Genomic DNA, 22,554 nt, shown 5'->3' on the forward strand with positions numbered 1-22,554 from the left:
AAAGAGTAAAGAGGCTCATACCATCTGAGTCATCCCTCATTAAACTGGAAGTTCCATAGAACACTTCCAATTACTTCCCATTGGCCAGCAAGTAGATATTTCCTACAACTAGCTGCAAAGAAGGTTGAGAAATATAGTTTTCTATCTGGTCATAATGCTGCCTTCTATTATTAAGGGGAAGAGCAATCTCTGCCACATCCATCCAAACCTAAAAATATAAGATGGTCCTTTGGATTGTTTTGGATACCAGTTGAAATTATGCAACACTTGAAATGTGAAAATAATGCAACATTATGCAACTCCACCTTCCACTTTAAAATGTCTAAAGACAAAATGGACTGCCAGGGAATGCCCGGACAAGTGTCAACAGGAAGTGAGGAAAGTAAAATGCATATTTTTAAAGTATTGGTAATTTTTAGCTTCTATCAAGAACATGAAAAACTTTAACCTAAAAAGGGAATTAGAGTATGAGAATCAGAAGAACTTTTATTTGAATCAGTACTGTCCATAATTCTAATATTTAAAATATCAAGAAATATGAAATAACATTTATCCAACAAATAAAAAAGGATTGATTGAGTTATGGTCGATCCACACACTATGTACATTTTAAAGTGACTACATAAATACTTATTTATCGACAAAGAAAGAGGTTCATGATATATAGTAAATTAAATTTACAGAACAAACCTTATAGAGTATGATTTTATATGTGTCTACAAATAGATATCTGTGCACCAAAGATTAATCTAGATGGTGAGATTGTGGAGACATTTTGTTCTTCTTTAAGAACATGTTATGTATGAAAAAGGATTGTCTGAATCGTTGTCAATGGATGTGGATAGCAATAGCTATTTATTTAAGGAGAGTGTTTTTAAGGAGGAAAAAAGCGGAGTAATCATTTGTCAGGGATATGGCAGAAGAGACTGGGTAGAAAGTTAGGCTGTTTGACCTTTACTGTTTCTTACAACTCTAAGATTAGATAATGCCAAAATCCATGTTTATGACTCAGATGCATAACCAGATGATCACCGGAATCAGTAATCCACACACTCACAGATAATCAAGGAGAGATCCTATGGATATTGCCGGTGGAGCTCAGTAGGACTCAGTACCTGATCTCTGAGCCCGTTACCCCCATGATCTTGGTGGTGCATCTTTCCACATTCTTCCTTTATTTTCACCCTAAATTCTTTTTTTTTTAATTTTTATTTTTCAGTTAGAATTGATATTCAATATTTATATTAGTTTCAGGTATACAGCATAATGATTAGACATTTATATAACTTACAAAGTGATCCCCCGCAATTAGTCTACTACCCACCTGGCACTATACATAGTAATTACAATAACAATGACTATATTCCCTATGCTGTAATTTACATCCCCATGACTGTTTCTAACTACCAATTTGTATTTCTTAATCCCTTCACATTCTTTTCCCAGCCCCCCAATCCCTCCTCCCATCTGGCAATCACCTGTTTGTTCTCTATATCTGTGAGTCTGTTTCTGTTTTGTTTGTTTATTTTGTTCTTTAGATTCTACATATAAGTGACATTGTATGTTATTTGTCTTTCTCTGTTTGGCTTATTTCACTTAGCATAATACCCTCAAGGTCCATGCATGTTGTTGCAAATGGCAAGATTTCACATTTTTATGGCAGAATAATATTCTGTTTTATATATGTACTGCATCTTCTTTATCCAATAGTCTGTCGGTGGGCACTTTACCCTAAATTCTTCAATACAGTTAGACAACAGACAGTTATAGTTTTCTAAGGAAACCATCTACTTAAACTGTTTTATTTATGCATTATTCCCTCTCTTCCAAAAGCTACAACCTTGGATTTAAAAACATAATGGCTAGAAACTGGTATCTTAAAATAGCTCCCTTGGCCATAGCTGAAGAGAGCCTTGGCAAAAGAGATGGCTATCTAAAACCCTGCTACCCTGAGAGGGGGTGAAATGATGACACAAAGAAACCAAAAACCTGAAAAACTTCTAGAGGATGCACAAAAAGGGGGATGATTTTGGAAAATGTAATACTCTCTAGAAAATTTAGTAGTTTGTGATGACCAAGAGTGCATGACTTATTTCCTCCTTACAATTGTAAATGAGTAAACGTGCCCATTTCATGTACCCCAAGGTTCTTTCCCAGAAGTGCTGGTGGGTTTCTGCAGATCAATTCACCCATATGCTCTGACATAGTTCTGCTTGTTGCATGAGCAAAACGACTAGCTGGACTACATATACATACGTATGGACATACATAGTTATGGAAAAGCTTCACAACTAATTCCACCTCAGTCCTTCACCACCAGTCTTGGCTAATAGAACAGATTTTTGATAGCAAATAAGATTGTGCTTTGAATAAACACACACACAATAACACGCATACATTAAATTTGGCTAACATCTAAGGAAATATAGGAAAAGGCTAATGAGAGTATATTAGCAAGGATTATTTTAAATGTAAACTTTACTAGAATAAGCAGCTCCGAAGTCAAAACGTGGATATTATATAGAGCTATTTTGAAATGGGGACAGTTGTTATATTATCGAGGAATTTTAATGAATAGTGAGCACATTTGTTATTTTCTTCCAAATGTTAATAAACAGCTCCAGTTATAATTGCTGATTTTCTGTATTTATGGAAAACTGGCATTTCATAAATATCAAATTGTGATATCATCTACTTGTACACTGGTTTTCTATGAATATATAAATTTAGTAATTACCTCTAGAAGTATGAGTTAATTTTTTTACGTGGATAAATCAAGAAAGAGAATGGCATCCTTTTCATTGTTCCTTTTAAGAACTTATCTAAAATGATGTCATGAAGTGGCACAGAAAAAGCTAGGATACAACATTTTCTATTAAAGCCACCAAGGTGTTCATCAAAACTAAGTGGAAATGTAGGCATTCGACGGGGATGGTGCATAGAGCTCTCTGAAAAGACTAAAAGGGTAGGGAGATTTTCTAAGTCCCAAATAATCAATGTTTAATCGTCAATAATCAATGTACAGAGGTTATGTTCATTCAAACTAGTAAAGGGTTTCGTCTTAAAAGGAAATTTTTAATTCCAGCTTATTTTAATTCCAGGAAAAAGAAATTCTCACTTGATATGTTTACTATTATAATGTATTCTTTTGGATATTATTGGCAGAAACTCCCCATTAATATTTATCTTTAGAACTTTGCTCCATTTCATGGCTCAGTAGAGAATTAATATTTAGCAAATGTGTGATCAGCTTTTTTTTTGTCTTATGGCTCAAGTTTACCCAAGTCCTTCATATGCAGGATTTATTTTTATTATGAATTTTATAAGTATGTATGTATTTTACTCCACATTGTGATGAAAGCTTTTATTATAAGCTCCTACTTTTTTTCTAAGTCACATCAAAATGGAATGTTTTAGTAGCTAAAGGGAAAAGATGAGTCTTTGGCTAGAAGAAACTTGATCTCCTAGTTATAGGTTTGATGCACTAAAATACATGACACTGGCCAATATTGAAATAATAATCCCATGGAAAACAATATGGAGGTTACTCAAAAAATTAAGAATAGAATTATCATATGACTCAGCAATCTTACTTCTGGATGTTTATCCCCCAAATCTGAAAACATTTATCTGTGAAGTTATATGCATCCTGATGTTCATAGCCACGTTATTCACGGTGGCCAACACCTGGAAACATCCAAAGTGTCCTTCAATAGATGACTGGATAAAGAAGATGTGGTACATACATATACAATGGAATATTACTCAGTCATAAGAAATGATGAAATAATGCCCTTTGCAGCAACACGAATGGATCTTGAGATTATCATGCTAAGTGAATTAAGTTAGATAGAAAAAGTTGAGAATCATGATTTCACTTAAATGTGGGGTATAAAACTGAAAGCAACAAATTAATAAGACAAACACAGACTCATGAACACAAACAACAGTTTAGTGGTTACCAGAGGGAAGGGGTCGGGGGGGAAGAAGGTAGATAGGGTAAAGGGGATCAATTATATGGTAATGAAAGGAAATTTAACTTTGGGTGGTGAACACACAATGCAATATACATAGGATGTATTATTGAATTGTACACTTGAAACCTATATAATTTTGTTAGCCATTGTTGCCCCAATAAATTTAATAAAAAAGAAATAATAATCTCAAATCATGAAAACACCTTTAAAAAGGCTTAAAAGAAACTAGACCCTAATTTGAGCAGTTTCAGAATTTCCTGTAATTGATAGACCATGTGTCTCATCAGATTACCATTTTAAAATGGTCTTTAAATTCAACTGTACATGGACAACTGTGCTATAAAGGATAGGTTTGGTGGTGGTAAAGGACCATTTACAGTAAATAAATGCTATCTGTTAACAGACCACAAATCTGACAAAAACCACGCAGTTATAAATCCAGTTCAAAGTTCAAGTTCAAAATCTTCCTTAATCAGAGGACTGTGACCTTGGATGAGGCTCATTTATAATCCAGGTAATGATGCCAACATAATCTCCCATAAGCATCTTAATCAGCAGGTGGGAGCATAAATGAGTTTAAAACCTTCTCAGGTAGAGTAAGATACCCACCCAAACAGTTGGTCAGAACAGGAGTCCAGTTTGAGTTAACCTAATCACAACATGAGAATGTCATGCTTTTTCTTATTAGAGAATTAAAAACAATCATTTGTGTATTTAAATAAAATCATATATGGTGCAGTAAAATTTGGACTGCTGCAGAAGACATGGTTTGGGGGTTACTTTTTATGACTAGAAACTGATCAAAACATTGGCTATAGCTTTAGTCTTCAGAATTTTTAAAAACAAGTCTATTAAGTCGTTTCCTGCGATGCAGATGAACATAAGGTGAGCATTGATTGTGCCTCTGAGGACCCCTCCCTATCTCTGTGTTTTTTGTAGTGATGCAGTTCAAATTCTAGTTGTGTATTGAACACAACTGAGGCAAATCTTTGACTCTCAAATTGTGTTTGTGCTCAGGACAGGTACAGAATTTTCCTTAAGTGTCCTTCTGAATCCTAACCCATGTCCTGCTACAGCAGGGATTTCTTCTCTTTTCTGGGGTTTCCATTGCGTGAAATCTTTAAAGTTGCAATTAGCTTTTAAAATTCCATTTTTAGGCACACAATGCAATATATATAAATGCCTTATTGTTAAATCGTACAAATGAAACTTACTAGATTTCGTTAACCAATGTCATCATAATAAAAACAAACAAACAAACAAACAAACAAACAAATAAATAAAAGTAAAATTCTCTTTTAGCTCATGTTTTAGAACTCCTATCCTTTATTTTCTACTACACATTGGCTTTGATTTTGTTTACAGGATTTTTTGGAGCTGTGCAGTTATGCAAAATGGTTATTGACAAAGTTGTTCTTTATTGGCAAAGATGGCTTCTCCACCTGAAAACACCATAAGAAGTCCAAACTCCAAAAAATTCATAGCAACTATTCATTATGATTTTACCCTAGTAACTCTATAAAGGAAAATGATAAAAAATATTTTTCCATATTATGTAAAATGGTCCCATAATTATTTTAATCATCCTACTTTTGTGGGTAGCTCCATGATTCCACACAAGTGGGGTTGGTTTGGTAAAATAATCACAGCTTCTAATAAGCGTCTTCATTGCCCATTGTCTTCATGGTCAATAAATAACGTACAGATAACTGCCTCACCTAGCTTCAGGGTACTCAGGGGCCACTTTTTCAGGCTTCACTATTACTAAAATATTGATTCCCTAGTTGGTATTCTGATGTGAATCCACAAAACTTCTTGAAAGTAATGATGCTGGTTTTTTAATCCTGAAAATTCATGGGTTGCACATAAGTGAGATATCAACTTTTGAACCTATATTCATGTATGGATTTTTTAGCTCAGCTTGCCCTTAAAACTGAATACCACTAGATAACCCAGAGTATTGACTGCATCTAAATGACAAGTTTTCAGGAAGGGGTATAAGGCTCATTTCTCTTCATTGACTGTGAATCGATGTGGGGACCATGAGTATGCAGGACCTTGAATAACAATAACAATAATAGTAGCTACTAACATTTATCAAGGACTCGTTATAGATTAGCTCAATCATCAAACAACCATCATTATTCTCATTTTAGAGATGAGCAAAAATTACTTCTGGAGGTAAAGAAACTTGGTCAAGTTCAAGGAACTAGTCAGGGGCAGACCTGGCATATAAACCCTGTGTCATGAGCAAGGAAAGTGGCTACTGAAATAACACCCTTGAATGCATTTGTGTCTTTCCACAATACTGGGTTTATTGAGTGGAACCTTCTCAAATAAACTAATTAGGTACCCATGCAGGTTAACACACGATACACAGAGTGGGGAAGGTATGGAGTCTTACACCACAGAATGAAGTGATAAAAGTCCTTAGCATCTCCAAAGCGAGATCTGTTGACTGTTGGTGTGGATAGTTTGTGTTGGTCCCAAGCCAGTGGCTACGACAGGCCAGAGTCTTTGGATCTTAGGGTCAGGCTTGAGCATCGTCCGTCTGAGGTGTTTAACTTATATGATCCTTATAGGACCATATAAGTTAAACACCTTGTGCTCTCAGGTCAGGCTTGAGCATCGTCCGTCTGAGGTGTTTAACTTATATGGTCCTCATAGGGTAGGATCCTTATGCTTATCAGCTCATGGCTGATAATTCAGTCATGGCTGACATTTCTGTGGTTTGGGGCATTCTGGTCATACTCTAAGGGCGTTCCCATTATTAGCCAGTCAACATTATTGTCATGGCTCCTATGGAATCCATTTTGTAAAGTCCAAAAAGTCCTCATTTCTTTATGCTCTATATAGATTTTGGAACCTAGGCTCTTAACCACTCTATCTTCCTAAAAGCTAACACTTTCTGTGAAATAGGTTCTGTCTGGTTTGGAAGCCCTCAAAGAGCAACTCACCTGCTTGAAACAAAGGAGCATTTAGTTTGTGTCCTTTGCGCCAATTCAGGAGTCTAGGCTGAGCCTCATTATAGGAAGTGGGGTCAGCAAGATCTTTCTCTTTGGGTCAGGAGGAAGGATGAGGATTATCGAGTTCCACTTTCAAAAACAAAAGCAGACAGGACACTGGTGGGGTATCCAGCTGCCATCTCAGTTTGGCCAGGATATTAGAAATTAAAGTGTGAGGCTATATTTTCTAACCCTACTAAGATTTCTAAAATTCCATAATTTTCCATATTTTTTGTATTCCTGTTTTCTCATGGTGATTGGTAGTAAAATTCCTAAAATTAAGAGAGCTTGTGTATTGCCACGTGGAGGCATCAGGAAACTAGGGTTCTGTTTCTTAGCTAGTTCTGCAGAGAGAATAATCCCATAAGATAGTGTGGGTAATGAGCAGTTTTAAAGAAGAAAGAAAATGTATATGAAATGATTAAAAAACATAGTATTGATTGAAAAAAACCCCACAGTATTGATTGAAAAAAGCAAGATGCAGAATGGTACATAATCATTCCATTTATTTAAATATAAATCTATGAAATAACACTATAGAATTTTGTGGATTCATTTATGCATGGAAGGAACAAAAAATGGAATGGAAAGATATACAACAGTCACATGTTAGTGGTTGCTTCTGGGGAGGTAGAAAGGGGACTTATAGCTGCAATATTTAATTTTTTATAACAGAAGGAAATGGATATGTGTTATTTTGGATGGTGGAATGTGATGTTATAGTTTTTAAACTTTTTTATAATTTAAAATTTCATCAAAATAAACTAACTTTTAAAAATAAAAGGAAACAAATAGAGGAAAAGAAAGAAGACAAAGTCACTGGCAACTTAAAAAGAAAAGATAGGACATCGAGCACTTGTCTGGGTTTGACAATTGGTCCTGCTGCTTTTTGGAGCTGACTCTAATCTAGACTTAAATAACTATAAAAATTCCTAGGCATGTTTTATATTATTTTAGAGGTTAAAAATATAAGACTCTTGTTTGTGTGTGTGGAGGGAGTAGTTTTGGATGGAGAAGGATATTTTTTGGAGGAGGGGCTGGGTCACATTCACACACAGCATTACTAACAATCCAAGTCTCTGCTTTTGAAATAGAAAAGTCAAAAACAGTAGTCTGATCAATGTTTGATTTCAGTATATGACCATTCTTATTTTCTTTGATTCTTTTCTTCTGCAAATGATAAACAGTGCATTCCCAGAGGTTTACTGTGTGGTGTAGGATAGTAAGTTCCCTGAGAGCAACTGGATTCAACTAATGCCATTAATTGCCTTGAGTTTTTTTGCTTCACTGGATTTATACAATTTCTGCTCTGTTTCTATATTCATGCAAAATGCTTTGCCCTTTCATTTAAATCCCAATGAAAGAGCTAGCAGAATCTTAGGAAAGGTCAGGCTGGAAAAATTAGATATGGCATCAGAGAACAGTGTGATCAAATAAAATATACAGAATACCGCATTTTCATACCAGTGCTTAATTCAGTAGCATGTGGCAGAAAGTCAGTTTTTTTTCTTTCATCTTTTTTTTTTTCAGTAGCTCCTAAAAAATGCAACAAGAAACCCTCAAAACCAAGCCAACAAACAAAACAAGGAATCCCTAGGTCTAATGTATGCCATGAGAGAATGTTTTCTAATCTGCAACATGTTATGTATATGGGGGCCTGCCCAGAAAGAAGGCACCAACTCAAGGTTTAAAGTATGACATTCATTCTGAATACAATAATCCAAGTGAGATGGCCTTATAATCTTTCAGAGCATTGCAAGAAACTAGCAGGCGACAATTGCTAGCTTTTTGATGTCAGTGACACTAACAACAGTAAGGTAAAGAACCTGTAGTAATTCTGACTCTCAAAGAAATACAAAGGGACCTTTGTAATGAGCTCCTCCCCCTTCCTCCCAAACTGGTGATTTTCAGATGAGATTGATCCAGTGTCCCCACAAAGGCCAAACTAGGCCAGAGTTTTACAATCCAGGACCAGCAGCACCCCTCACTGATCTCTCTGGATTGACCCTCTAGTGAGCCGCCTAAAGCAGGTTCAGCAAAATCTTTCCCGCAGGCCAAGTCCTGCCAACCACCTGCTTTTAAATTTGGCCTATCATCCAGCTAAGAATGGTTTTCACATTCTTAAATGGTTGAAAAAAGAATTAAAAATTTTTTTGTGATGTAAACATTATATAAAATTCAAATTTTCGTAGTCATAGTTTTTTCGAACACAGCATGTCCAGTCATATTACATTTGATCTCTGACGACTTTCACACTACAATGAAAGAGCTGAATAGTTGTGGCAGAGACTTCATGTGGCCTGCAAAGCCAAAAATATTTACTATATGCTTTTTTTTTTAAATCACAAAAGCTTGCAGAGCTGTGCCCAAGAACACTATTTGCCACTACTAGAAAGGCTTGGAAATAATTGTAGCCAATTAGACTGACCATTTGGGGAATCATCTAGTTTGCTTTAGTACTGTAGGTACAGCCCCAGTTGGAGTGCTCCAGAGATTGTCAAGGAGCATACTGTTTTGTGAATAAAATGTTGCAGACTTCCCTAGGGAGATGCTCATACCTTATTAAAGCTATTTTCTTAAATATACCTTTCCCCTGCTAGACAGGGCTGCTGTGGAAAGCTGTGACAATATGTACTGCACAACTTCAGAGTGTACCATTCATACTGACGGTGATGTTGAATAAGCCCCCTTGAGTTGTACGTTACAATTATCTTCCTCCTAAAATTTGTGAAAAGAAATACTCATAACCTAGGAGTGGAGCAGTGAGTCAGTGTGTCGGTTTGGGTGTTTAGAAAAGCAGATACTAAGACAGACTTAGATGTGCAAGAGATTTATTCGGGAAACACTTGTGAAGGTCTGACATCTGTTGAAAGAAAAAGAACAGGAAAGAGGATTAGGAGAGAAGAGCTTCAGAGTGCAGTGCAGTTGAGAAGCCTTAACTTGGCTGATAGGGCAAAGGTTTCCTGTTGGGGGAGTCCATAACTTATAAGTTTCTGGGCTTAATTAGCCTGCTGTGCTCTATCAGCACCTGGGAGCAGCACACTGGGGAGAATGTAACCTTAGCATGAATGCTGCAGTGGATCCAAAGGTATCAAAAGTGGGTCCGAGGTGTCATCGCAGCTAGAGGCTGCATGCACTCCTTAGGGTAGTTTCTCTCCTGAAGGGAGATCTAGCAGCACAAAGCATAATCTTATGCTTTCCACAGTGATAGTGAACGAGGTGTGTGTGAGTGTGAGAATTGGAGAGGGCAGAGTTGATTGTAAGAAAGAGACATGAAGACAGTTTAGAGCTGCTCTGGTTCCATTAGCTTACAAGTAATTTATGTTATCTGCAGTTATTACATAGCACCCTCCCACACCTACATGTAGAAGGCAGAATAGCTATAGTCATTTCTAATCAGGGGATACTGATAAGTTCATCCATACTTTTTGTAAAATCCTTAATTATATGATTATTGTTCCCAGTTTTCCAGATGCAATTCTTGATTTCCCAGGTAGATTCCCTTTTCCACAGCATCTAAGGTCCCTTCAGAGCAATAAAGATCCCTTTGCTGGGTTGAGAATTCCTTAAGCTTCATACCACCCACAATACCCCATATGTTGGAGAATACTACAGCTTTCTTGGGCACTTTTATGATATAATTCTTTCCTTATATGATCTTCGGAGAAAAATGACAAGTATTATTTTACTCATTCTACAAAAGAGAATTCTAAAGTTCAAAGATTAAGTAATTTTTCCAGAGTCAGAACTCAGGTATTTGGCTTCTGGACTTTTGTTCATTTCATGGGACCAAGCAGCCACTTGAAATAAGCCCTTTGTCAGGGGAGCAGGGCAAAATGTAAGGGTTGATGTTGAACTAATGGTCTCTAACTAGAAGGATTATCCCAATGTGATGATGTTTGCCTTTCTGAGGAAATTTCGTTGTATTGATCTGCTAAGTGACCCCCAACCGTAGCCATATGTATATCACTTGACAGTTACAAAGATAAAATTCCTAAGAAGAATTTCATACCAGCGAAGAGCAACTATGGTGTGAAAGTATGCCCCCACACCCAGAAATTTTCCTTCAAGAGAGAAAATAGAAAAAATAAAAATATAATGAAATGGGATGATTGAATAACCATTTAAGGCAAAAAATAAAGCTGACTCCTTAAGCAAAATTTATTTTGGAGGAAGCAAAATTTATTTTGGAGGGAGCAAAGATTTCCGTGTGAAAAATAAAACTATAAAATACTAGATTAAAATATAAAAGAATAATATCCTGGGTAGAGGATATTCTTTCTATGCATGACAAGTAGCACAGAGGCAAATGCTGACGGAGTAAGATTCTTCATCAAACCAGTGTTTCTCTGATTCCCTGGTCACCAAATAACCTCATCATCATTCATCTTTCCACGTGAGCAGGAGTAGTAAATACTCATTCAGCATTTACTTATCACAGTGCTAAACATTTTATATGAGTTTCTTCATTTAATTCTCACTATAGCCTCATGAAAATCTCTATTACTGTGCTAACTGCACCTATTTGGACACTTTAGCACAGAGAGTTTAATTGACCTGGAACAGGCAGCCAGTGAGTGGAGATAAGATGTAAAGGCCGGGTCCACCTGAAGCTGTGTCTTCTGCTCTTCTCCAGCAGGAAGATTTTCGTCCAGGAGAAGGTGCTGAAGAGCTGTGCTGAATTCGATCCACTGCAATGTTAGGCTTCTCATGGCAAATTAATAAACTGGCATTTCCTTTATTATCTTCCCTAGCTTAGTCAACATGAGCTCAATGCCTAAGCCCCATCAACATGGGGTGGATGGAGCAAACTAAAGTCCTGAGGCACAGGACTCAGGATGGAAAGACCTATTGAAGGAAACAATTGTTCAGCCCAGGGTGGCTATCATGGTCCTGCTGACAACTTTATATCATCTTTTCTGCGATTTAACTGTAGATTACTACTTCTAAAAGGGCAAACACATAGCAGATAACACATAACATACATAGTAGAGAATGGGGGCACTAGTCTGATATGTAACAGCTCTTTTAATGGAGTACATTTCTGGCTTTCAAGGGGGTGTAATATCAACTGAATGGTCTCCAAACTTATTGCAAGGGCATTACACAGAGCACATGCATAAAATTGGTTATTTACGTAGAATACAATTAATATGAGATTAAGCTTGAACTTTGATGAGCCTCCAAAGAATCAACTAAAAGGCAGATTAGACGTGCCCTAAAAACCACCATTTTTTTGTTGATTTCACAGTGTTAACCTAAGTCAATTGAGAGCTTTAGGTGATACACTAAATTCTGACAATTTACTTCACACAGTATCATGGTCGTTTGTCACAGCTTTCTGAAACCAACAAATAGCACTGGCAAATTTTCCTGGCAGGGGAAGTGTTTTCAGTAAATTCTGGAAGGGCAGCTGCTGAGTGGCTAGGAGGAAGCCAGAATTGCAGTGCTGCCATTGACCTTAGAAAAGCATCTATTTCCAAGGCCTGATCCCGACCACAAAGATTAATTGTTGAACAAACAGCGAATTGATTAATTTGGTAGCAGAAAGAGAGATTTTAAAATATATAGCTAGGAAGTTCCTAAGGTGTCTTGAAACAAAACAAGTGACCTATTATTTTAGAAAATATGCAGCGATTGGGATTCCTGGTTATTGAGTATATTACAAACATGGTTTGTGTTCTCTGAAGTTTTTCTAGAACATCTGACTTCCTAAAAGAAAAGTCTATGCTTTCTTTTCTTCAGTAGCCATTCACTTCTTAACTCTTTAAACTCTGGCCTCTGCCCCACTGTTCTAGTCACAGTTTTCTCTCAAGTTACTTCACAACTGTCATATGCCACATCTTTCTTCTTCTTGTTATCCTTGACCTCTCAGCAGCACTCGATAATGTTTAACACTTTTTAAAAAATGTCTCTTGCCCTAGATTTTGTGATGTGATACCCTCCTATTCCTGTCCCTCAGTTACACCTGAGTAACTCTCACTAATTTCTTTTACACTTTAGTTCTCTTAAATATGGCTGTCTACCCAGAGGATCTATATTTGATCCTCTTTTCTGTCTACATGATCTGCCTCTTCAGTCGCATTGTCTCCCGTGGCTATAACAACACACTAGGGAGTGCCTCTCTGATCTGGGTTTCCAGACTCCTAAACTCCTGCCACCCTCTCCAGTGCCAACAACCTGCCAGATAACCTTCACCTGGACAATCCACTCTGTTCCGATATTGGTTTCTCACCTTAATTTAACTTCCTACCTCCCACATTAAATGTCCTATTATTTTATCTACATAGTAGCATTTTCTCAGCATTCTTTCCCCCAGTCACTTTCTCTATACCTTACTTTGGTGTTTTTACTAGTGGTACTGCTTAAGAGCTTGTGATACAATCGGAGTTAAAAATGCCTTGTTTGCCTTTTAAAATATCATGTGAGCAGATAAAATAGCTAAATAAACATAGAAGCAGCTATATAAGCCTTGGGCTTCCAATTTGCATCTTCTGATTTGGAGAGTTAAGGGAGGAATTTTTGCTTTATTTACCTTTAGTTTATTTTTATTTTATTTTACTTATTTTATTTTATAGTTATTAGGTCAACTGTCATCTAATCTTTGGGCATATTATCATCCTCTGCAAAGTCTCTCCAATGCCAAGGAAGATTCCAGAAATTACCATTGATACTTGAGTTCCTAGGGCCAGATATTTTAAGTCATATTCCTTATTTAAGGACTTATTCACCAGATCTTCTCAAACACAGCTTCTCTGTCAATTCTTTGTAGTCTTTACATTATTGGCTTTATTTCCAGTCATCGAATGCCTCTGGAAAGATTCATATCAAATACTTAGAAGGAGGTAGCCTGGCTGGGTTCGTTATCAATGGTAGATGACATGATAAGAACTATTCATCTTGAGCCTAGAGTGAGACAAGGATGGGCTGGAGCAGGGGGCTGTCACTGCCCAGAACCCCAGGTGAGGAGCAGAGTACAGATGGTACAGAGAAGGTCCTAAGTGCTGGGGAAAAGGGAGACCAGCCAGCTTCAGACACAGCTGTGAGGGAAGTTTTTGCTTCATGTCTTTGGGATATCTTAAAATAGCCCTGGGCATATTTATAAGAAAAGAAGTTTGAGGATACATGGGGGTTTAAATTAGCAGATTACCATGGAAATACCATATTTCCTTGAAATCAAGAAAGAAGAAATGCTATTGGCTAATCTAAAATATCTCATAAATTTTAAGGCACATGTTTTAGAGATGTTAAATTGTTCAGGTAAGGACGTGGTTCCACAGTGTAGTGGTTAGCATGTCTGCTTTACACGCAGAAGGTCCTAAGTTCACACTCCAGTAGAGCCATGGTCCATGGTCTAAGGCCATGTTATCCTGAACAAGCCCGTTGTCTGATCTCGGAAGCTAAGCAGGGTCGGGCCTGGTTAGTACTTGGATGGGAGACCACCTAGGTAGACCAGGTGCTGTAGGCATAAATAGTAATAAATAAAAAAAATTGTTCGAGTAAGTCTAAGAATTGATGAAATACGGTAAAAGCATTCATTCTATCATGAAAAAAAAAGATTAAACTAAAGAGAATTTTTATTAACTCCTTGCCACTTCAGGTGGGCAGCTAAAACGAAATAGTACTATAGAAAATTCACGAAGGTGACAATCTTTGTTTGACACTGTGAGTTAACTGAATCCTTTCTTTACCTGTAATTTTTAAGCAACTCATAATCTTAAGATATAAGATAAATAATTTTTTTCCTAGGGAGCACAAATAGAAGTATATCAGAATGTAACTTTGTTCTTCGGTTTTCGAAAGAATTTAGGTTCCTTAAAAAATTAAGAGACACAGACCTTTTCAAAAATGTAGTTCACATCTTATCAGTTAGCAGCATGCTTCTCTCACCAGCTGTGATTCAATAAGAACCTGCTCCATCAGTGGGTACGGCTTGGGAAGTGTGCTCTCTCCACACCTCTTGACAAACCCAGATTCACACCATATGGTGATTTCCCTGGTTTTGACTGATTTCGAGCCAAGGTGATAGTAATTTCCCCCCGGGCCAGGTTAGAGTGAGTACTGCCATAGCTCAGGTGAACACACAGGCAGTCAACAGGCAAAGTCTGCTTCTAAATTAGAAACCGCCAAATGCACAAGAGTTTTCAAAGCTGTTTTTCTGACTAATGTGTCTGCACCTGATTTCTACGGTACTTGATTACAGCAGCTCTCAGAAAAATCCTTCCAAATGCTGCCAAAGCTAAAGTTGCAGATTATCTGCTTGACTCTTGGTGTTGGCAGCCTGAATTGAGAATGAGCGCTGAGATCAGAGGCCCAGCTTAGGAGGGCAACTCTCAGGCCCAGCATAGCCCAGAGTCTCATTTCTGAACCATTCCTGGAGTAGTCATTAGATTCTTTAAAAGAAAAGTTTAGGAAACTTTCTACCCAGAGAACCATGAGATTTGTTATACTTCATATCTTTTCTTCTAATCGCCAGTAAAATCTGGAGGACCCTCCTTAGTTACAGAGATGCATCCTTCCCTATCAAATCTCCTGTTTGACGAGAGGGAGAAGAGCAGCAAGTAGGGCGATTATTTGACAACATCAAAGTAAGTGAAGAAAAAAGTTTTTCTTTTTTCTCTAAGTGGAACATATCATAAAATTATAATCTTGTACCTCTTCTTATTTTGGTGCTATAAACCCAAGAGAGATGCTTTTATTGAAAATATAATTTTGAATACTTGATATCAGTTATCAGCTTGGGATATTTTGTTTTATGGCATCTTGCTGAGCTAAGGCTTCCAGAGTCACTTAAGAATATTTTTTTCCTCGAGTTCTGCTGGATAAAAAAAGAGATTACAATACAACATTCAATACCATTTTTATACAAGTGTCCTTAATGTCTCTGATATGAACCATTGTCATATTTGTGTTTGGGGACAGAAAATACAAATGAAACTGAATTCTTAAGAAGATGCTTTGATCAAATTTTTATACTCTAAACCAGTAGTGATAAAGCAATACAGAAATTGCAAGACTGTTTCAACCTTCTCCTGTTTACTAATAGAAGCAGCATTTTTATGCAATCAAGCTTTTGTGTTCTGAGGTGAACATAATATAATGATTGCATTTGCATTTTCAAGTATTGATCATGGTAGCATCTTTTTCAGCACACCTGTGAAATTCATACTTTGGAAAAATTGCTCTGCGACGTGAGGAGATTCCATTCTACTTTAGTCGTTTAAGGGTGGCATTGTAGAGTGGTGGTTTAGAGCACAGTGGACTTGGGGGTCAGGCAGAACTGGGCCTGAATCCAAGCTTTGCCACACTACCTGTGTGATGGACACATAAACTTTTTCTTCACATCAGTTTTCCCCTCTGTGGAATGGAGTTGATAGTAATACCTACCTACAAGATTGCTCTGTGATTAAATAAGATAATGCACATAAAGCACTTCTCACAGAAACATGCACTCAGTGATAACTCCTGTGGGTCTGTGATATTGGCGCTGCTGGTGGGATTGTCATAAAATGACTATTAAAAAAAGTCAGACTAGTTGTCTCTGACTTGCGAATGGAAGGCTATGACACCTAAACTCATGGAGGGAAATGGTCTATAGTTCAGAAGAGGAGTGAGAGCTGGGGAGGAGGTATTTTGCATATGTAGACTTGGATTTATTTGTTCTGCACATTAGAACAAAAATATTTCCTATAAAGGAAGGAGGGTGGAAGAAAAGAGACCATCCAAGGATGCTGCACTGCAAACAAGACTGAGGTCTGCAGAGTTCTCAGTGTCAACACTCATAGAAGCCACCTGTGGACTTGGGGTTTATTTAAACAACAACATCTTTGACAATATCTTTTTTTTTTCAATAGGCAATTTTTAAAAAGTTTCGTGCTTTTAAAAAACTACCTAAATTATTATCCCTTCAGCAAACTTGGCCTCATTTGGGAGAACAGAGGTCGTTGGTGGTTTTGATCCACATTCTGTTTTTTCAAGTATAAAATTAAGAGGATCCAGTCATTGAAAAGCTCTTGCCCAGGCATTCCATGTTCTGACCCTTTATGACTCTGTATTTCAGGGTTCTTAATCTTAATCTTGGGAGTGTCATAGACAGCTTTGAAAATTTGATGATGTTTAAGTGCACTTTCCCCAGAAAAAAATGCAAATGTACAACCATAAATATACTTTTGTGTATGATTATAGGAGTCCCAGCTCCTGTTGAAGCCCATGCATGGGACTTCAGATTAGGAGCCTTAGACGTGGTTGTTTCCTAACCTCAGGTATCAAGAAAGGAATGGTCCTTACAATCCGTGACTTCTGGGAACCATTGTAGCCTTCAGATTAGAGGAGGCATCTTGCTCTAAAGTAACACACCAGAGCCGTGGGTTTTGGCTCAAGAATTGAAATTAGATTGAAGGGGAGGCAGGCAGCAAAAACAGACAACTGTGATTGATCAGGGCCTGGAGGAGAGTAAGGTGGATAAAGTAGAATAATTGGCCCATGGACGCAGACTAGGAATAAGAAGAGAGAGACTAGATTGTATCTTCTTCAAAGGGGAGATGACTGATGCTTGAATTGAAGATCGGGTTCAATGTTTGTGTCTCAGTCGAGGAGCTGATTACATTTTAAAGTAGAGGGCCCCAGATTTTTTTACTTAAGTATCTTATTGGGTTAATTAATACCATGATAATTTTTGAAAGAGATGAAATTCTTCATAGGGAATCTTGTGAAATGAGCCCCAATGGCGATTAAGCTGTATGTCTGAGGCTATAGAATGAAAGACAAATAAAAATTATGCAATATTTGTATGGATCCCTTTGAATATGTGCTCCATTAGAAAAGAGGGCAGTTCTTGAGAAAGAAGCAAAATTGTTCAAAGGACAGCTCTGTGAGAAATGCAGAAAATAAGTTTCTGGAGTTTGCTGAGTAAAAGGGATTTTTTTTTTCTTTGTGAAATTAGAGATACCTCCTAACTTATATTTTCAAGTTTTGAAATTATTTTTTCTTCCTCTTTGTAAAATATTTTCTAATTATTTCTTTTAGGGTACTGTTTCAAATATTATCGCTTCAGCTCTTCAGGATCGGGGTGTGGGAAGGAATGTGTTATTGCGAATACTTTTTTTTTTTCTTTGCTTAAAATTGGTCTAGGCTCACCTAAGGGGATAAGCACATGGGATTTTGTGGATCAAAAGTGTAGAAGTATTCTGGCTGGGCTACAGCATCAGGTCACTGTTTTTGTCACTTAGCCTACAGTAGACCTGAGATCACCACACAAGAGGTCTGTACCGTCAAGATCGGTCTCAGCCTCTTACTGCTCAACCCAGTGAGCCTTTTTTGGCCAGACTGAGGTTCCGGTCTTCCTAATGGACACCCAAGTTCAAATGCACATGGAACATCAATAAATCTTTGTGGAATTTGTATACACCCCAAAATTCATCTACTTCTCTAAAATTCTTTAAGCTGTACACCTAAATTCCACCTATGTCTTCCCATAGCCCTTTCAGGGAGGGAAAAGCAGCCACTTCCAAGGACCCATTGTTTTTATAATAATACTAAAGCTCAAGGACAACATTTCATAGAATTTCCATAGCAAACCTCAAGGTAACACTTTAGAATATCCTTGGGTTTTATATTTTAATTTTATCGCTAGTGTATTTTTAAAAATTTATTTTATGTTTAGACCAAGTAGAGAGATTATGTGTTGTTTCTGGCTCTTGCTGATGTAGCATTTTTGAAAGCTTGAGACTCTCAATGCTGTGGGAGATCTGGGATCCATTTTCCCTTCTTAGGGAAAAGCTCTTGCCCAGGCATTCCATGTTCTGACCCTTTATGACTCCCAAAGCCACACCTCTCATCATGTGTAGCCTGGAAGGGTGCAGGAGAAAGGGAGTGTGAACTAGAGAAAGGGCCATGGAGAGACCACAATGCCAGGAAAGATACAATGTCTCAGACATGGAGAGATTTGTTTTATGTCGTTGCTTTCAGAAGTTGTGAAATCCATGGGAAGATAGAAACTATCAAAAGAAAGAAACTTTAAAGCGCAATGGTTTCTCACATACCACACAGGGTCACTGACTATACATGGATTTAAGAAAGTTTGTTTTTAAGAATTGGTAGAAGGTATAAAGAAATCTAAAGATCAATCAAATTAAATCACAACCTGTAGATAGGAGTTCCAGTTATTAAATCGGACAGGCTCCTTGTCTTCTTGGCCCTTTTTATTTTCCCCTGGACAGCGGGTTATGCAGTACCCCATATTTCGAAGTGTAAAATAAAGCATTATGTTGGACTCCACTTATTCACCACTTCTGTTCTGTTAGCCTTACCTGTCTCTTAGTTTGGTCACTCCTGCAGTGAGTGACCTCTTCCTCTACCTTGTGGTTCCCGCATCAGGTCTGCACCACAGGCCTCCTGCTTCTTAGGAGGCCCTTAGCAGGGGCTCCACAAGAACCCACTCAGAACATGTGCATGTAGCACCTGGAAATGCCCTGTGAGTGAACCATTAACTAGGCCACGGCATGAATGCTGCCTGATTTTCTCTACATAGCTGCTTCTGAGACGTTGCATAAAGCTCCTTAGACTGTTCCTGGGTTCCAGCGACCAAGCGCCCAGAGTGGGAGGCAGCTCGAGAACATTTGTCCTCCCTTCTTCCCTGTTTTGTCCTCTAGTCCCTCACTCTTGCTCCCTAGAACTTCATAAAATTTTAGGTAGGTAAAATCTACCGAGGTAAAATAGATTCGGATTGTGACTGATGACAAAAATGTGCAACGTGTCTATGGCCATACCACCCTGAACGTGCCCAATCTCATCCAATCTCAGAAGCTAAGCAGGATCAGGCCTGGTTAGTACTTGGATGGGAGATTGCCTGGGAATACTGGGTGTTGTAGTCTTAAAAAAAAAAAAAAAAAGTATGACAAAGAGAAGGTACTGAGTGCTGACCATGAGCCAGACAGGCATGGTGGTAAGCACTTACAGTGAGTGAATATAGCAAAGATCCCTAGGTGTCTACATGGAAATTAGAGGGAAAAATGCAATGATAAATGTAATAAATAAATAACTACACTATTTAGAATCTTTTAAAAGTATTATGGAGTAGGGATAGGGAAAGGAAAATAGGAAAACAAATCTAGAGTGATGAAGGAGTTGGTTGCAGTTTCAAATAGGATGGTCCAAGTAGGTCTCACTGAGAGGGTAACATTTGAGCAAAGTCTTGATAGAGATGAGATGAGGGAGATAGCATTCTAGTCACTCCAGGTACAGGGAACTGATCAGCCAAAGACCCTCAGGGCACCTTCAAGAGACAGCAAGGAGGCCAGTGAGGCTGGACGTGAATGAGCAAGGGTAATATAGTAGACAAGAGCTCCCAGAGATGACATGGTAGAGTCAGTCCCAGACAAGTTATCTCTTGCCATCAGACTAAGACCTTGTGCTGATTGGCCCAAGCCTGGATTTTTAAACCAGTTACTGGCAAGAGAAATCAGAAAAATGCCACAATCTCTCCTTTGGTTTATGTTTCTTAGAACCTGCCCTTGTTGCTAAAGCTAAGCCCTAGACGAAAGTGTTGTTATACAGCTGGAAAGGGAAGGGTGGATGCTGGGACCAAACTACAATTTCCTCCACTTTCTTAAGGAAAGATTCCCTGGACCATCTTTAGAGTTTGAGTCCTATTTTTGGCCACATAGCTTCTCTGTGTTTGGCTATTATACCACAGGCTGTCAAAAAAAACAAAACAAAACAAAACAAAACAAAAAACGGCTATTATACCACAGGCTGTCAAAAAAACAAAACAAAACAAAACAAAACAAAAAAACAGTTTTCAACCACAGAAACTGGGAGAAAAAAAGGCATAGATGATGTGGGTGGTTGAGGAGATATGCAAGAAAGAACTTACTGGTAATAGCCATTTCTGAGAATAATGTGCTGGCCCCACCTCTGGAATTCTATAGAGGGAGGTGCTCTGCCTGCACGGCTTAGGTGAGACTCTGCGGGGACGCCTCTGACAGTAGCTCCGTGAGGTCTCCAAGTCCTTCCCAGCTTGTACCCTTTTGTGACCTGGAACCTAGGGATGGTGGTTCAGAGGAATTGCAGGAACCAGCAGTATTCTTGCTGGCCTCCTGTTGCCTCCACATTCACAGCTTTCCTTTAGATCTCAGCTTGAATGAACACACTCATAAAATGTGAGAATTTAGAGATGATCTAATGCTAATTCAATGCCCTTGGATTTCAAATATGAAAATTGAGCTCAGGGAAGGGCAGTGACTTGCCCAGATATGTAGAGAAAGAAACCTAACTGTTACACTCTCAGGGATTCATTTTCCACCCTCTTAATCCAGTACTGCGTCTACAATAACACTAAACTGGCTGTTTCAGTTTCTTAAAAGTTGTCTATTACTACAAATTTGTTGAATCCTGATTATAAATGTCAAAAATAATCTCAAAGTTATTAGGTGATGACAGAGGACTCCTGTAGACGGAAGGGATTACGTATGACTCAAGTCATCAAGGTTGATTAGGTGGTTATTACCTACTTAAAAGCCAGACAGGATGTGAAGAGTGTGTAGGATATACACATCATTATGAACATTTACCTCCAGGAATGAAAATAAATGGAGGTGAAATTCTACCTTAAGTAACACCATAATAGCAATGCACACTAGATTTTAAGATGGAAAACTTAGATTTCAGTTATCAAATCTGCCATATCTATATGACCTTGAACCAAGGCACTTCATCTCCCTGAACTGCAATGTACTCATCTGTAAATTGAGATAGTGGGGATAAGCTCATATCATTGTTAAAATTAAATTAGAAATAGATATGAAAATACTTATAACCTCGAAATCTCACAAAATTTTCCAACTGTAAACTCACAGCATGTTGGTCTGGTGGAGGGAAAATGGTGATATGGTTCTCATTATTAGGTTGAAGACAAAATAAATTATTGTAAATAGTTTATTTTTATAATCTCTGAGTCTGATGACATGATAATTTACAAAGTAATGTATGTAGTTCAAAGACATTTGGGGAGACACACTTTTCTCTGTAAGGCTTGCAACTCCTTCCCTGACAGGTGTTATGATATGGTCCTACCTGCTCTACTTCAAAAGCCATTGGTGAGACCTGGATGTCTACTGTGGTCAAGGCTGGGTGGTGAAGGAGCAGGACTAGTGCCCATGAGACAAAACAAGTGCTGGATGGTGGGAGATTGGAGGGTGTTCTGGCCAACAGTAAAGTCTCATTTGGATGGGGAAGAGGAACTACTACCTCACAACTAAAAGGCTTGGCCACCGTTTTTATAGGAGCCTGGAAGCTGGTGCCATAGAAAACAGTCTTTATTCTTGGAGGCAGTGTGTATAGTGGTTAAGAGTGCAGGTTGTAGAATGAAATTGCTTAGATCCTTATCTTGATCCTATTAAGTTTTAGTGGTATAACATTGTGCAAGTTATTAAATACAACTAAGATTTAGTTTTCTCATCTGTAAAATGGGGATAATAGTCCTAAGTTTTCTTTGTGAAGATTAACTGAGATAATTCATATAAAGGGTTTAGACCAGTAACTGGCGTGTAGCAAGTGAACTGTCAACGCCCCTA

The 22,554-nt window shown here is 37.9% G+C and overlaps 1 pseudogene; it reads left to right on the top strand.

Moving 5' to 3' along the window:
* The first annotated feature begins 19,735 nt into the window (after positions 1 to 19,735).
* Positions 19,736 to 19,854, top strand: LOC112474993 (annotated as a pseudogene).
* The last annotated feature ends 2,700 nt before the right edge of the window (positions 19,855 to 22,554 follow it).

Source organism: Pteropus alecto, unplaced genomic scaffold, assembly GCF_000325575.1.
Source record: "Pteropus alecto unplaced genomic scaffold, ASM32557v1 scaffold7, whole genome shotgun sequence".
NCBI lineage: Eukaryota > Metazoa > Chordata > Mammalia > Chiroptera > Pteropodidae > Pteropus > Pteropus alecto.